Source organism: Heterocephalus glaber, unplaced genomic scaffold (assembly GCF_053883595.1).
Source record: "Heterocephalus glaber isolate CG9 unplaced genomic scaffold, H.glaber_assembly_v1.0 deba00001613, whole genome shotgun sequence".
Lineage (NCBI taxonomy): Eukaryota > Metazoa > Chordata > Mammalia > Rodentia > Bathyergidae > Heterocephalus > Heterocephalus glaber.
The window spans coordinates 37,170,004-37,185,035 of record NW_028258384.1 but is presented as its reverse complement, the minus strand read 5'-3'; the positions used below and the strand labels follow the sequence as shown (position 1 = coordinate 37,185,035).

The following is a 15,032-nucleotide window of genomic DNA, read 5'->3' as shown; positions in this document are numbered from 1 at the left end:
AAAGCAACATCCCCAGACCTGTTTTATTTTTTATTTTGAGACAGGGTCTTGCTAATTCACTAAGTTGCCCAGTCTTGCCTTTAAATTGCTGTCCTCTAGTCTCAGCCTCCCAGAGTGCTGGGATAACAGGCATGTGCCACCATGCCAGCTAGACAAAATAGCTTTGGGGGCAAAAAAGCACTAATAAAGTATAGAAGGCCATTTCTTTGGGGGTTTTGGGTTTTTTTTTTAGACTGGGGTCTCGTTATGTTGCCCAGGCTGATCTCAACACGTGGGGACAAGTGATCCCCCTATCTCAGCTTCCCAAGTAGCTGAGACTACAGGTATGTGCCGACAAGCTCCGCTGGGTAATTACTGTTATATAAAACCTAATCCAATAGGAAGATTAAAATGTTAAATTTCCACAAACCTAGTAATAATCTCAAAATAAAGTGAAAATCAAAAAAACTACAAGGAAAATTTCAAACAATATTTTGAGTCTTTCAGCCCAAGATGGCGACCATGAAGAAGGCAATGGAGAAACTTGGACACAGTGATTCCTAGTGCTGTAGTGACTCTGCTGATAAGAAGCTCAGCTGGGGATCAAACTCAGCGCATCTTTTTAATATGTATTTTTAGGTGATACATGAAATTGCTGCCTTTCAACCCCAGGAGAAATGAAAGTCCACTGTCTTACGTCACTGGTCACAAGTGCCCAGGCTGCAGAAGATGTCAATGTTACTTTCAAAGATCAACAAAAGATAAATAAATTTGCGTGGAATACGAGTAGAATCACAGAACTAAAGGAAGAAATAGAAGTAAAAAAGAAACAACTCCAGAATTTAGAAGATGCTTGTGACGACATCACGCTCGCAGATGATGACAGCTTAATGATACCTTACCAGATTGGTGACGTTTTCATTAGCCATTCTGAAGAAGAAACACAAGACATGTTAGAAGCAAAGAAAAATTTGCAAGAGGAAATTGATGCCTTAGAATCCAGAGTAGAATCAATTCAGCGGGTGTTAGCAGATTTGAAAGTTCAGTTATATGCAAAATTTGGCAGCAACATAAACCTTGAAGCTGATGAAAGTTAAACATTTTATAATATCTTTTTAAATTTGTTTAATAAACTTGAATATTGTTTAAAATGATAATTTCCCTTCTTCAAAAGACATGGAAAGGAAAACTTTCTTTTCTTAAAGTTTTCATTTATTTAGTGGAAACTTGCCTATTTTGACGTCTCGCTTATTTATTTTATATTTTTAAAAGAAGACAGTATTATCTATGTATTTTACATAATTATTATATCAATTCTAGGGGCTTTATGTCATGTTATTAAAATCAGTTAAACAATCGTGCTTGCTTCGGTAGCACATACACTAAAATCAGTTAAACAATAAAAAAGTCTTTCAGTAACTGGTATCAATAAGTATATAGACAATTTGAATAATGTCTTCAATAAAATTGATCTAACAGGATATAGAACACAGAATCTAATGTTTTCAGAATACATATTCTTTTCAAGCTGACAGAGAATGTTCACCAAAATTGACCATGTACAGTAGTGGATCATAAGGCAAAAACTACAACAGCACAAATTACATTCTATGATCACAATACCATGAAGCCAGAAATCAACAAGAAAATGAAAACTAGCAAAACACTGCACACCTAAAAACATACTTCTAAATGAACCATAGGACAAAGAAGAATCATATTTGAAATATGAAATAGTTTCAACTGAACTGACATGTAAATGCTCTCTATCAAAATTTGTGGGATGCTATGAACATGGGTGCACATATATCACTGTGGCATGATTCTTTTAATTCTTTGGGGAGGATACCAGCAGGGGAATAGCTGGGTCAAATGGTAATGTGAAATAGGAAGAAAAGGTGCAAAGGGGAATGGGAAGTGGGAGGGGTAGGGGAAAAGAAAGAAGGGAATGAAATTAATATGAGAAAAAGAAAAAATGGAAACAAAGTCTTTGTAGATAGGGAGGGGTGGAGGGGTTTAAGGGAGAGCAGGGGAATGGGGAAAAAATAAGAACCAAGATGGATTATCTAAAGGTGCAAATTTCCAATCATGAATGTCATTATATTGTATACCTTAAATGTACCAATAAAATTAATTTCAAAAAATTTGTGGGATGCAATACTGCAGTATTTAGAGGGAAATTTATATCACATAATGCTTATCTTTCAAAATAAAGGAAGGGTGAAAAAAATGAAAGAGTTAGGCATCCATATAAGAAGTAACACAAAAAAACAACAAAATAAATCTAAAGAAAACAAATGGCAAAATTGATCCAGGATTAGGGATTGGGAGGGTAGATGTGATCAAAATTAATCATTATAAGGAACTGATGAATCTGGTGAAAGTGTGGTCAAAGACTGGTAGTGGAGATCAAGTTGAGCAGGGAAGGGAGATGAAGTGGAAGTAGGGCAAAGAGGGTATATCCGGAAGGTTGGATATCAGGAATATGTCTAGGAACATGAGGTAAAAAAAAACAATTTAATGTGAATGAGAGAATGAGAGGTTGATAGGAGTTGTTGATCAATGTGGAGGTTCTAAGTCAGAGTATAAATGCAACAATTCTAAACAAAGGATATATTTGAATGTGACCATGATAGTGGGTTGTGAAAAGGAGTGGAGTCTTCTAAATTACCTGTTTGTAAGTCTTTCTTTTACTCTATACCAGTATGTAATATTATAGGATAGGGAAACATCTTACCTATCTCTATATCCCCATCAGAGGATGTGGCACACAGGTCAAGAAACTCTGGCATCAATATGTGAAAGATTCATCCATATGGATGTTCAAGTTCTTCAGGTTTGTAAGAGTCACTGAAGACTGAAGTTAGGTGCAGGAATCCCTGATGAATGGGGAAGTAGTGATCTAGTGGCCAGTAGGTGATAATAAATAGAAATTGAAAAAGGGTAACATAATCCTATGGTTTGCCCTCCAAAGCAGAAGTGGTTTCTCAAAGGAAGTTGTAAGGCACTGTCCAGAGATAAGAGGAGAATATGGCCCCTACCTCCTCACTAAGATACAGCGATAATGGCGTTCTATCTAGGAGGGTAATGGCAGAAGCAGGCTTGTCAAGGAAGAAACAGATTCAATCAAGATAGTATTGAACATAACTAGGAACAGTTGTGGCGGAACAGGCAAAACCAGCTCTGCACTTACTATCTGTATGATCTTGGGCAAGTTATTTAAACAATCTAAGCCTTAGTTTTCTGAGATTGGTATTATTATAATCATTGCAGTTTTATGGATATTTGTGAGGATGAAATAATATACTACACAAAAAGGTCCTTAGCACAGTGCCTTCCTGGTATATAATAAGCACTCAAAATTGGCTAGCTTTGAATAAAAAGAAATACCGCCTAAGAAAGATTCAATTGATTGGGAAATTTGTACAGACCTAAAGGTTCAAATAACAATAGCTAATATTTATTGAATGTCTACTTTATGTCAGACACTATGATAAAAATGTTATACATACAACAATTTTTAGTTCTTAAGGCAATCCCATGTAAAAACAAGAGATAATTCTATGCGAAAAATAGCATTATTTCCATTTCATACATTAGTACTCTGAGGTATATATGTGACCTCACCTCCCTCATTCTGTTCTCCCCCCCCCCTTTTTGACTGAGAAAATGATAGATTACATTTTTTAACCCTTTTGTAGTTATCTGTAACCACAGGACTAACTTTTAGGCAATAGAAGTGAATAAAAATTGTATGTACCACTTCAGCCATAAGAAGTACACTTACATTTAAAAGAGTAAGTATGTCTCCACACTCTGTATTCCTTCTGCCAGCTGGATGACAACAGGGCTCGTGGGATGACAAAGCCATACAATAGAATTAGCCTGGGTCTTTGAATGACCACATTGTGGGAGCCAGCCAACTCAGAGGAATACTCACTCAGAACTGTTAGTAAGAAACAGACTTGTTTTATTGAGCCATTACATCTTTAGGTAGAGCATTTGACTACCTAATTAATACAAACATCATGATAAGCACTTTAGACCCTTTTTTCTTAATCCTTACAAGTATTGTATGGGGCACATATAGATATGCAATTTAAGAAAAGGAAAGTGAGATTAAGTAACTTGCTTGAAGCTGTGCAATAAATGAATAGGTGATGTGCTCAAGGGCTAAGAATAGATGTTTGTTGCATTCCCAGTCAAGCTATGTCCAAAGCGGATTCTGGAGAGCAAAAAGTTGGCTGAAGCAGTGAAAAAAAAAAAAATGTCGGGCCAGGGATTTAGCTCAGTGGTTTCGCCACCTGCCTCACAAGCGCAAGGACCTGAGTTCTATCCCTGGTGCCAAAAAAAAAAAAAAAAAAAGATGTCAAAACTGTCATTGAAATCCTAGGACTGGATGCTAAAATTCACCTATATCCTCTTTCCCTTTCAACTCTCTACTTCTCTGACCACATCACTCTGAAAAAAAAAGCAGTAAATCGCAGTTATCTTATTGCCTGTCTTCTTTCTGTGCTCATCATTTCCATCTTGCTCAGTCCTCCTTCTTCCTTGCCTAATTTTATTGTATTGAGCTTCCCATTTATGAGACTAGAAAAGAATAATGGATATTTTGAAAATCGGTGTTTCTAAGAGCAGGTTGTAGATATACTTCACTAAACAACATGATGACCATCAAAAATATAATACTAAGAATGATAATAATAACTACTTACAACAGGTCTAGAAACTATCCCTATTTAAATAACATCTGTCCTTTGATCCAACATTCCTTTCCAACTACCATATCATTTCTTTGTTTCTCGTTGAAGCTAAATATTTCAATGGAGTAGTCCATATACACTATTTGCAGCTCCTCATCTCCTCATTCACTTTTTAATCCGCTCCAGCCTGGCTTCTGGCCCAACTACTCCAATGAATCTATGTATGTTATTGCAGCAAGCAATCCTCATGTTGCCAAATCTATTAGATGCTTCTCTATCTGCACTTCATTTGAACACCCTGAAGCATTTTAAATCATTAGCCTCTCCCTCATTTTTAAAACATTTTCTTTTTGGATGTTGCAACACAACACTTTGCTTGGCTTTCCTCCTACTTCACTGGCTACTCTTTTTAGTCCTCTTGGCAGATTTACCCCAATATTGTGATATTTCATGGCTCTATCCTGGTGTTCTCTTTTTTCTTTATATTCCTTCTCTATGTTATGTCATCTAGACAGGCCTCATAAAAGCATTTCAGTTACAGTAACTGCCACATTTATTTCTCTAGTCAAGACCTTGCATCTGAGCTCATGATATGCATACTATCTACCTCCTTGATCTTTCCATTTGTATATCCAACAGATACTTTAAATTATGTCAAGAATTCTTGATATTCCCTAAATATGCCTGCCCTTGTCTTTTTATTTCTATATGTCATCAACTTTATAAAGAATACCTCCCTTGTTTTCATCTTAATTGCTCCCACCTAGCCCTAGGGATTTCCTGGAATGTGGAAGTTTCTTGACTGGTTTCCTTATCTCTGCTATATTCTCTACAGTGTAGCAAAATTCATCTTAAATCTTCCAGTGTCTTCCCATTCCTCTTCGAAGAAAAGTCAAATTCCTTACCATGGTTATGTCTGGTCCACTCTTGCTTCGCAATATGGAAACAAAAGACTTGAACAATGCTATAAACCAACTAGACCTAATACAGTATACCTACGGAGCATTCCACTCACTAGCAGCAGAATAGGCCAGGTGTGGTAGCACATGCCTATAATCTCAGCACTTGGGAGGCTGAGGTAAGAAGATCCATGTAAGTTGAAGGCTAGCCTGGGCTACATAGTGAGTTCAGTTTCAGCCAGAACTGCATAGTGAGACTGTCTCAAAATACCGAGAAAAAAAAAAAAAAGCCCAGCAGAATATACAATTTTCTCAAATACACATGAAACATTCTCCAGGATAGGACTATATGCATATCCATAAAACAAGTCTCAAAACATTTAAAGGATGAAATCACACAAAAAGATATTATCTACCACAATGCAATGAAATTAGAAAGAAATAACAAGGAAATTTATAATATATTCCTGAATAATTGATGAGGCAAAAAAAAATCACAAGAGAGATTAGAAAATGCCTTGAAATGAATGAAAACAAAACTACAATATACCAAAATGTATGGGCACCATATAGCAGGGTCTAGTAGGAAATGTATGGCTGTAACATCTGTATTAAAAAGGAAGAAATAATTCAAATCACTGACCTAACCTGTCACCTTAAGAAACTAGAATAGAAGAGCAAACTAAACACAACACAAACAGAAGGAAAGAAATAATAAAGGTTAAAAACAAGTGAAATACAGAATACAAAAACAGGGTCAGGGATTTAGCTCAGTGGTTCCACTGCCTGCCTCACAATTGCAAGGTCCCGAGTTCAACCCCCGGTATAAAAACAAAAAAAAACAAAAACAACAGCAAAACCCCCCCAAAACAATGAAGTAACAAAACCAAAAGTTGGCTGTTTGGAAAGAACCACAAAATTAGCAAGCCTTTAGATTAACTAAGAAAAAAAAGAGAGAGAAGACTCAAATGACTAAAACCAGAAGTGAAAAAGAGGACATTACTACACACCTTACAGAAATAAAACACATTATAAGAAGAGCTCTGATTCCCATTCCTCAGTATCATGAGTGGACTTGAACTTTAAATTTAATATTTGTACAAAAGACTTTTAATTTAAAACAGACTTTTAGGCCAGGGATTTAGCTCAGTGGTTCCGGTGCCTGCCTCGCAAGCACAAGGTCCCAAGTTCGATCCCCAGTATCAAAAAAAAAAAAAAAAAAAAAGCAAGGAAGTAAAACAGACTTTTACATTTTAATTAACAGTCTTAATCCTCATCCTGCTCAAACTGTGCCTGCAATCAACTGGAAGAGGTGTTCCAGAACATGATGAGATTAGGTATGGAAAAACAACTATAATTTTATAATTAAAGTCAGGTGCAGAGTATAGTGGTATACACAGGTTCACAACTCAGTAGATGCATAGATAATAAATGAATTCATTAAGGAAGAGAGAAAAAAGAAATACAGTCCAGTAAAGATTTTCCAAACTAGAGCCAAAACCTCCTCTAACACCTTGCCCCACAACTCCTCTAACTGCCTCACATAATACTGCTTTTGAGGGCAGAGGTGGTGAACCGGTCCCAGCACCTGGAAGGAAGCTCCCCGCCTCCATCCCAGGCTCCTAGGGCAGAGAAGGTGAACCGCGTGGGTGCCAGAAGCACCCCCTCCCCCAGGGAAATGAGAAGACACATAAACAAGCCTCAAAAATAGACCTCCAAATCACCTACAGCAACCCCAAAGGGAAATGAGATGGAACAATCTGATACTCAACCACCTGGACTCTCTGAACAGGCAACAAAAGAGGATCTGGAAAAAATGAAATCAGAAATAATTACTCAGATAACAGCAAAGATTTTGCTCATGGTGCAAGACATGATTAATTAATCTAGAGAGGACACAGATTAAAAGAATAGAGGATCTGAGGAACATGATGGAATCCCAACATAGGAAACAAATGGAATCCATGAAACAGGTACAAACAGATTTCCAAGAGATTAAAAACTCCATTGAAAGTCTGTGCAGCAGAATGAACCAATGTGAGGATAGAACTTCACTTATAGAAGATAAGATTGCAATTAGTGAGGAGGAAAAAAAATTGCTTAAAAATTGTAAGGGAACGTGAGAAATCAATCCAGCAGCTGCTAGACGATGCAAAGAAGAATAACATAAGACTGATTGGAGCCAATGAAGAAAGAGGAGAGAGTGCAGATGACATAAAAAAAACTGTTCACAGAAATGATGGCAGAAAACTTCCCAAGGAGGGGAAAAGAACTTGACATACAGATAAGTGAGGCATATAGGACTCCAGCTAGCCTTGATAAAAAAAAATCTACACATAGGCATATAATAGTTAGGATTCCAGAAATCCAACAGAAGAACAAAATTCTACAAGCAGTGAGAGAAAAGAAACAAATCACATACAAAGGAAAGCCCATCAGAATCACAGCAGACTTCTCAATGCAAACCCTCAAGGCAAGAAGAGCTTGGAGTGATGTATTTCAAGCCCTAAAGGAAAACAGCCTCCAACCCAGATTGATGGACCCTGCAAAACTATCTTTCAAAATTGATGGAGAAATAAGATACTTTCATGATAAAGAGCACCTCAGGAACTTCATGAATACCAAACCGGCACTCCAAAAAATTTTAGACAATACCCTAGGCAAAGACAATGAGAATCACAACCCCAGGAAACCCAGGAGAATGAATCCATTGAGCTTGACAAGTTAAACTCAAAGGGGGAGAATCCAACAAAAAGAAAAAGTCATGACAAGGCTTTTAAAACTTTTGACTTCATCTCCCTAATGAGTGTATAATTCAATCTTATTATTGTACTGATTAGTATTTTTCTGATTCTAGAGTTGCACACCATTCCTTGTGTTATACTGGCTATTTACCATCTTCTTATGTCTACATTTTAACTGGGTTGTCTATTAATGAGCTCTAAGAATTCTTTATATATTCTGGTCATAGGTTATATGCATTGTAAATATGGTCTGTTTAAGGACTACTTTTCATTTATATGATGTCATTTAAAGTTCTAAATTTTGATGGAATCTCATTTATCAATTTTTTTCTTTTATACATCATGTTTTTTGTATCCTAGGAAGTTCTTGCCTACCCTGAATTCATAAATATTTTCCCTTATAATTTCTTCTTAAAGTTTTATACTTTTAGGCTTTCTCATTTAGGTTCATAGATCCCTTCAAGTTGTTTTCATGTATGGAAAAAAAGGGTTGAGGTTAATTTTTTATATAAGGATACCAGGTGTTCTAGTGCCATTTGCTGAAATCACTATCTTTTCCTCTGCTCTTGAATTGAGTTTATATTCTATAAAATGTTAATGTTAAATAATCTTTCAAAACTCAGTGGACCGTATACGTGTGGTTCTATTTCTAGATTCTCTGTTTTATTCCAATGATCTATATGTCTTTCCTTACACCAACACTGCCTTGATTACTGTAGCTTTAGAGGAAGTCTTAAAATTAGGTACTAAACATCTTCCAACACTGTTTTTTTGTTTTGTTTTGTTTTTCTTTACTTTTCTAGTTCCTTTGTACTCCTCCATAACTTTTAAATTTCAATATCCAATTCTTCATTTATAGCAAGTATACATAGACCTAAATTTTTATATATACATTATGTTTTCTAATCCTGCTAAATTCAGATACAAGTTCTAGGGGCTCCTAGAGATTTCTTAGTATTTTCTCTATAGATGATCATTTCATCTACATATAAAGATTTTGCTTCTACCTTGTCAATCCTATCCTAATTGTGTCATTTTATTGCCAGACTATTTTGGTGGGGCCTAGGTTTCAAAGTTTAATGGACAGATAAAGAGTAAGCATATCTGCCCTTGTTCCCCACCTTAAGGAGAAAGCATTGTATCTTCTCCATTCATATAAGGCATTCTCCCTGGAAGTATGGAGTACATGTCTTTAATCTGTTGAGAAGTTTCTGTTCTACTTCTAGTCTCCTGATAGCTTTTACCATGAACAGCTGTAGAATTTAGTCCAATACTTTTTCTCCAACTAGTGACAGGATCATATGGCTTTTTCCTTTCCTCTGTTAAAATGATGACTTTTGGGGGTGGATCTTCCAATGCTGAACCAACACTGCCATCCCTATAACAAAACCACTTTCTACATCCTGCCAGATCTGACTTCTAACAGTTTGTTTTGTTAAACAAATTTCTATCTATGTTCATACTTTTTTTTCTATTATCTGTATCCAGTTTTAGGATTAGCACAATGTTGATTTCCTAAAATGAGGGGAGAAGTGTTCCTTCTTTTTTCTGCTTTAATTGTTTGATATAATTTATCAGTTAAAATGTTTATGAGCCTGCTGTTGTCATATAGGTAGGTTTTCAAGCTAGGGATATACTTTCTTTAATAGGTGCTGTTCAAATTTTATATTTCCTCCAGAGTTAGTTTCATTAATTTGTCTTCCAAGGTACTTCTTAGAAGTTGTCAAATTTATTTCAAAAAAGATTTTTGTATTATGCTTTCTATATCCTTGTAAATTCCGTAAAATCTGTGGTAATATCTCCTACATCTTAATATTGTAATTTAAAAAATGTATAACTGATATTGTGTAACAGGAAGAAAAGGTCTAAAAGAGCAGGGGAATTGGGAGGGGTAGGGGAAGGGAAAAAAGGGAAAGGAAAAAATATGAGAAGAGGAAAAAAATGGAAACAAGGTCTTTGCAAATAGGGAAGGGTGGAGGGGGTGAAGGGAGGGCCAGGGAAGGGGAAAAAAATAAGAACCAAGAGACTCTTGTAATGGTACAAGATCCCAATGATGAATGTAACTGTATTTTATACCTAAAATTTACCAATAAAGTTAATGGGGAAAAAAAATATTGCTTTTGATCAACTCCTCCTTGAGAAGCTTTCCTTTCTAATCTACAACTAGATAGTTCTATTATTTCTTCCACATTTGGTGTAGATATTAGCATATCTAAACCTCATTAAACAGTTTATGTAACTTTAACTCAAGGAAAAAGCTAGCAAAACAACATTCATTTAGTTTGCACTCCATTTGATGAAAGTGAAACAACTAGAAAACAGTCTAAGGTAGACTTGGTGCTTTGGTTCAGAAACATGTTTGTTAGATAAACCAAGGATTTAGGAAGGATCTGTTTTGTAAACAGGAAAACAAAAGTCCATTTATCAATCTGAATTTAAAAGTAAGTGAAGAATTTCAGTATTCACGCATATTCAGTAAACATAAAAGGGAACTAATCATCACCTCCACCACCACCACAACCATGGGTTATATGTGTACAGGTTAGATCAAAGTGGTAGCTAAGAATATTACATTCTGCAGTTGTTCAAGGACCACAGTTGAGAAAGTTTGATGACAGAGGATAAAAATAACACTCATTTGAACATAAATGGCTGATTTTTTCATTCATATATGTGAATGTTTCTCATCTCACACCCCCAGAAATCTAAGAAAATAATTATATAACATTAACAAGTTCACTATCTCAACAAATTTTTATTCTTGTTTTTTGAAATGAAAAGATAACTGTTGTAAAAATGCAAACACGGGGCTGGGGATTTAGCTCAGTGGTTCTGCTGCCTGCCTCGCAAGCGCAAGGACCCCGAGTTCAATCCCTGGTACCAAAAAAAAAAAAATGCAAATACGTCCAGGCACCAACAAAATAATCAGTACTATTGGGTTTAATTCAATTTGCAGTTTTATTGCATAGTAAATAACACACATAACCTATTTTTGAGTAGTTTTTCCACAGTGAAAAAACAAAGCATTTGACAAGAATGAGTCAATAGCAATTTAGAGGAGATGCAAAAGCAGAAGCAGAAATACAATTTGAATGTGCTTTGCTGATAAAGAGACTATGGCCTGTTTACTTTTTTATATATTTAAAAGAAGGGTGGAATCTTCAGCTCCCAGCATGACAGTCAGTTACAAAGAGCAGAAGTCACCTTAATGTTTCCTCTGGAGGGTATTATCACTGCACTCCAGTATCAGCAGAGGGTAGAAACACATGTGCTCTATCACACTTTGACCTTTATACTTCAAGTCAAGAGAATACTGAACAAGGTCAGTTTTTCTATCCAGTATGCACTTTCCATAGCTATTAAAGAAGTTCACAGAAGGGCCAGGGATTTAGCTCAGTGGTTCTGCCGCCTGCCTCACAAGTGCAAGGATCCGAGTTCGATCCCCGGTACCAAAAAAAAAAAAAAAAGTTCACAGAATTTGTTCTGTGGATTTCATTTGTGTTTGAATGAAATATGTTTGGATCTATGCTGATGACTGCAAGAAAACAAGGCCAGGGGGCATTTCCTTAAATGCTAAAAGGAGGCATTACCACCACCACCACCACCACCACCATTACTTACTTGCTAGGGGATTTTTAAAGTATCTTGAAGCTCCAAGTTATCATGGGAGACGAGCCAAGTTTAGGAAATGTTAATATAGAGTAAAGGTTAATATTTTCCCAACTTTTAATCAACCAATATAACAAAGCACAGTACTTCAGATGAGTCACTCCTAGTGGTCAGTAGTGATGTCTTTTCTGCAGTGATCACATTTGGGTTTGTCTATTTTCTTTGTGCCAGTGAGGTTTGAAATTGGAATTAAAAATCCTTGGGGGAAAAGCTATTTTTGTAATTTGGCTGGAGTGTCCTTGTCTTTGAGTTTCCCATTGCATCAACCCCTTAGCCTGGTACAGTAGCCATGATAGTGTTTTGTTTTTTAGATGAAATGCAGAACTAAGGACATGACTACTGGTGTTTATTAAAGATTCCTTGCTATTTTCACAAGAGTAGGGGCGTTAGACACTTGTCTACTGGCCAAATTCTAATTTGGGAGATTACATTCTGCTTTCTTAAATTCCCCTAGCAGAAGCATCCATGCATGGTATCCTGCTTTACTTCCTGTGTTAAAGTGTCTTGTGATGTCATTAAATGGCTCTGATTTTCTACTCTCCAAGTGATCACATTTTAGTGGGGTGGGGTGTAAATTGGTATCTACTATCTAATACTGTATTTGATCCAGTTTCTTTCCCTATAGCTTTTCTGAGGTATAATTGACAGTAAAGATGTATGTATTTCAGGTGTAAAACTTGATGTTTCAGTATATGTATACATTGTGAATAATCAACACAGTCGAGCTAATTAACATATTCTCACATAGTTACCATTTCTTTTAAAAAATTTATTTATTGGGCTGGGAGTCTAGCTCAGTGGCAGAGCACTTGCTTAGCAAGTGTGAGGCTCTGGGTTGGATCCCCAGCCCCATTCAAAAGTTTATTTATATTTATTTTTAATTGACATATAATATCTTTACTTATTTAATGGATACAGTATTATAATTTGATCCATGTAGACAATGTGTAATGTTGATCCAGTGTCAAATAAAAAATATACTGTGATACTTAAGAATAAAGGACAAAACACCCTAATGGTGTACCAGTTGTTTGTGGTGCTTTCATTTTTTAAAACCAATATGTTTTCTCTTCTGCAACATAGACAAAAATATTAATGTATTTTTTACTGCAATAGTAGTTGAAAATGAATTGTTACTTGGTTCAAACATAAGGTTAGCTCTAACAGTGGCAATGAGCTTTGAGGAGATGAAACCACATATCTCAAATCAGTTAAACCATCTCCTCTTTCTCTAGGCTGCATCCAAACATTCCAGACAGTTATCTATTTTATAAAATGTTTTTGGGAGAATATTGTTTATCTTTCCCTGGTAACAGCGTTTCTCAATCTTTCCATAAAAACTAAGTTTTTATTTTTGTTTAACTGAGGTTACATCTACTTTAATGTCAGTATGTTTTGTCCATCACTAACTTTGCTATTATATATTGCTATTAAGGGGCAGTGTGGCATAATGGCATAGTTTTTAGGACCAGACATGTCTGCATTTGAATCCTGGCCCTGTCACTTTCTGTGTGCATGTTAGGGAAGTTATTTCTGAGGTTTAAGTGAGCATTTTCGGAGGCTTGTTATGAAGATCAAATGAGTTAATAAACTATTTTGAAGGACTAGGACAAGGCATAATACTGGGCACCCACAAAGTGCTCAATAAATAGTTGTTATTTTTCTGGGTATGTACACAGATCTGACTTAATTTATAAATCTCTTGAGAGTGAGAGATGTATTTCCTGGGTATGCCTTGCATTTCAACAGAAGTGTAGTGCGCACATAGTATGGCACAGACACTCAGTATTTACTGAATGAATAAACTTTTTTTGTAGTTCCCCTCTGAGTAAAATAAACCGCCCTCAGCTATTTGCAGGATCCCACACATTTAGATCAAAGGTGTCAAAATCAATCTTCTGCTGTCTACAAATAGGCAGATACTTGACTTTGCTGAGATATTTTGGCATGGTGTAAATGACACAATGTAAATAACATACTTTCTATCGGGTTCATTTCTATAAATTTTAGCATTTGATTATTGTCATTTTTAAAAGCAGCATCCTAAGCACCCAGAATGGGATAGACTTATTCATATGCCTCCTCATTCATCCAAGTTTTTTTTTAAAATTCAGAAACTTAAAAAGATCTAATCATATATCTGAACAAAATCTTCCAATTTGAGACTAAGTACACTACCTGCCCTATATTTCAAACTGCTTTCCCAAGCCAAGAACCAAAGCCCCAAACCAGAAAAGCCCACTGGCGCAAATCCCAAAGCACAATTAACATCTCTGAATCTGTGTGGTGGTGGTTAGAAGTGTTTCTGGCTTTTAAACTTTTTTCATGGGCCTAGGAGGGAAATCTGGGGGGAGCCAGTACAAGACATATGGATAAAACTGGTTTTTAATATTTGTTGATTAGGAGAGTATTGCATTTTTGCCATACTCTTGGAAAAACCCTGGTGTAGGCTTAGGCTGATTATTGAAGACATCACCGCGTGGATATTGCCTGGTCTTTGTACATTCTTTACAGGGGCAGTCTCAGGTGTGGAGCTCAGAGGAGCACTTTCTTTTTCACATTCCAACAGTTCAGAAACCAGCATATTTGAGGCTGGGTGGCTCAAGTTCCATTTAAGTGGGCTCAAGTGTCTGTCACTAACACTACGTGCAGCTAAGGTCATCAAGCTGTGCTTTGAGACTTGGACGCTTTACTTCAGACTTTTTCCTTTCTTTTCCCCGAACACTAGTTTCCCATTTCCTCCTTCCTCTCCTGGCATGCCCACCTCCTCCTCTTACTCCCACTCTCCACTGTCTTTCCTTCACTTTCTTTTCTTTTTGGCTTCCTGTATTCCATCCTCTGGGGCCTTAGGGTTTGAGTTCTGAGGAGGCGTGAGCCGGGAAGGTCTGGCGCGAGGCGCTGAGCTGCCAAAGCTCCCGGTGCGCGCCGCAGCAGGGGCGCGCGTGAGCAGCCGCGTGGCCAGGCAACCCGGCCAGGAAGCGGCGCGCGCGCGCCCCGGGAGCCCCCAGCGCGCCCCCGGCGGCCAGGGCTGCAGCGTG

General features: G+C 36.8%; 1 pseudogene; it reads left to right on the top strand.

Annotated features, from left to right (window-relative positions):
• Window positions 1-641: 641 nt before the first annotated feature.
• Window positions 642-1,136, top strand: LOC101705733 (prefoldin subunit 4 pseudogene; annotated as a pseudogene).
• Window positions 1,137-15,032: the final 13,896 nt, after the last annotated feature.